General features: G+C 35.8%; 1 pseudogene; it reads left to right on the top strand.

The window, feature by feature from the left end:
* The first annotated feature begins 846 nt into the window (after positions 1-846).
* Positions 847-3056, top strand: LOC101558787 (ribosomal biogenesis factor-like; annotated as a pseudogene).
* Positions 3057-3262: the final 206 nt, after the last annotated feature.

Raw genomic sequence — 3262 nt, 5'->3', positions numbered from 1 at the left:
TGAGGCATTTTACCTTAGCTCCTGCCAAAACTAGTACCACCCTAAGACTTGGGGTGACTAATGCCTTTCACTCCTGACGTAAATAAAAATTTCCAATTGGTTCATGCTAAACATCTATTCTTTGCCTTGATTTTGAGCAGTGACATGTGAGGCCAGGTCCAAAAGGTAAGGTGTAATCTTATGAAGTAACTCCCTCAGACAAGGACTCTGTGGTTTCTAGAAGCATCTATTTTCTAAAACCAGGGAGTGGTGAGTGACTTAATTCTACTGGCCCAAAGGAGAATTAGGAAGTTGAAGAATTTTAAGTACAAAAATCCAAATGTCTCTATTTTACTTCTCTAAGACCTCACCACTTCCCTGAATGTCTTCCTTTTATTATCCACGACCTTTCAGAACCAAGAATATACTTGAGGAAATATCATGACAGACACTACAGAAATTCAAACATCACCAGGGATTACTAAACATCATGACAGATGCCAAAGAAATTCAAACATCACCAGGGACATCTCTAAACAATGAAATTAGAGAACCTAAAAGAAACAAATAAAGCTTTGAACTTCTAAAACTATCCAGGGCTGAACCAAAAGGAAATAAAACACCTGAACAGATCAATTACTACCAAAGAAACTGAAATGGCAATCAAAAGTCTCACCCAAATCAAAATTCCAAGCCCACATGAGTTTACTACAAAGCTCTTCCAAACCTGTAAAGACTTACCTACAATCCTTTTTGGTTTTTTCAGCATGTTGAAAAAACAGAAATCCTTCCAATGTGCTTCTATGAGGCAAATATTGCCCTGATACTAAAAGCTGAGACACCACTAAAGAAGAGAATTGTAGCTCTATGTCCTTGACAAATATAGACACAAAGACCCTGAAGAAGATAACAGACCAAATTCTACAATACATCATCAAAACGATTATACACCATGACCAAGTGAGATTTACCCCAGGGATGGAAGGATGATTTAGTATACACAAGTTAATCTATGTAAAACATCATATCAAAGCCAGAAAAAAATTAAAACCATATGATCATATCAATAGATGCAGAGAAAGTATTTGAAGACATCCAACACCAATTCATGATTGAAACTCTAAATAGAATTGGAATAGAAGAAATTTCCTCAATATAGTTAAAACCATTCAGCTAGTCTAAAGCCACAGCTAAAATCTCACTGAAAGGAAAAGATTTTAGATCCCTCTAAGATCTGGCACAAGACACAATGCCAATCTGTCCACTCTTACCACTATTATTCAGTATTGTACTGTAACCCTGGCCATAGTGATTATGCAAGAAAGAGTTATTAAAAATATTCAGATTGGAAAAAGTAAAAGTTAAACAATCACTACTTGCAGATGACATAATACTATACCTAGACAACTCAAAAGAGTCTACAAAAATTCCTTAAAACAATGAATCTATATTGTACAGTGGCAAACTACAAAATCAAAATACAGAACTCTATAGCATTTTTGTATGCAAATAGCAAAATAGGAGAGAAATGAAAGAAACAATCACAATTGTGTCCCCAAATTCAAGTAAGTACCTAAGAGAAAGCTTACAAAAACTAAAGAAGGAAAATCATACTTCACTATTAAAAGAAAAGAAAATATAATGAAGTGGAAACACATTCCCTATTAGTGGATTAGAAGAATGAATAGCACTGTAGCACTGTCATCCCATTGCTCATTGATTTGCTTGAGCAGGCACCAGTAACTTGTCCATTGTGAGACTTGCTACTGATTTTGGCATATCGAGTACACCACAGGTAGCTTGCCAAGCTCTCCCATGGGGGCGGGATATTCTCCGTAGCTTGCCAGGCTCTCCGAGAGGGATGGAGGAATTGAACCTGGGTCGACTGCGTGCAGGCAAACGTTCTACCCACTGTACTATAGCTCCAGTACAGAAGTGATAGTCCAGTCAGAAGAATGAATATTGTCAAAAATTGTAATCCTACCAAAAGCAATATACATATTCAGTTAAGTTTCTATAAGAAATACCCATGACATTTTTAAAGACATAAACCAGATGCTTCTGAAATTTATATAGAGAAATAAAGCTTTCTGAATAGCCTAAGATATCCCATGAAAAAAATAATATGGAAGGCCTTTTTTTTACCAACCTAAAGTTATAGTATTAAGCCATACTAACAAGACAGTGTGGTACTGGAGAAGGACAGACTCCCAGATAAATGGAACAGGACTGAGAATCCAGAGATAGATCCTCAAGTGTATGGTCATCCAATCTTTGACAAGGGACCTTAGAGTATAAAATATAACAAGGATATCTCTTGAGCAAATAATGTTTGGGGAAACTTGTCAGTCACACATTTTTAAAAAATGAACTCAGATCCTTTTCTCACACTATACACAAAGTCAATTCAAAATGGATTAAGGGCCTCCATCTAAGACCTAAATCCATACATTATACTGGGGAAAATGTTACTATAATTCTTCATGACAATTGAATTTAGAGAAATCCTCAATGATTCGATGACATAGCTCAAGCACATGGAAGCAAAGATAAATAGGATGACATCAAATTAGGAATTTTCTACAAAGAAATGATGATCAAAATAAAAAGACACCCTCAGACTGGGAGAAAATATTTGCCCACCATTAATCTGAAAAGGGGTGAATATCCAAGATACACAAAGCACTTGTAACATAACCAAGAAGGTGCATGCCTCTGGGGTCACCTGCAGCATGGAGAGAGAGCCAGAGATCTACCTGACAATGTCCAAAACAGACTAAGGGAAAAGACCAGGAATGTGTGTCACATAGCCACCCAGAACCACATTAAAGTTAAAAACAAAGCAACCCAGCTACCAGAAATCATAAGAAGATAAATATTATAAATGATTAAAAAGTAAACAGAGTGAATAAAGCTTTTGTAACATACAAAAGAAACTTGCACATTTCTCAAAAGGCCTTTTCCTTAAACCTGGGCAGAAACAGCCGATAACTCAGCAGTGTCATGAAAATGAACCAGTTAATGTTAATAAAGCTACAAAGTTAATGGTTCAGTTTAGTACAACAATGGTGATGTAGTAACCCCCCCCCCAAAAAAACCCTCAATAAATTAAATATTTTATACCAAAAAAATTAACAAGAAAAAAGCATCAAAAAATGGATGGAAAGAGATGAACAGACACTTCCTCAAAGAAAACAGATAACCAGACAGTATATATATTTTTTAAAGTGCTCTGTCCAAAAGAATATAGTAGAAATGAAATCTGCACTTGTATGTTCATTGC

This window comes from Sorex araneus, chromosome 10, assembly GCF_027595985.1.
Source record: "Sorex araneus isolate mSorAra2 chromosome 10, mSorAra2.pri, whole genome shotgun sequence".
Lineage (NCBI taxonomy): Eukaryota > Metazoa > Chordata > Mammalia > Eulipotyphla > Soricidae > Sorex > Sorex araneus.
The sequence above is the reverse complement of the archived record's forward strand: the minus strand, read 5'-3'. Positions and strand labels throughout refer to the sequence as shown.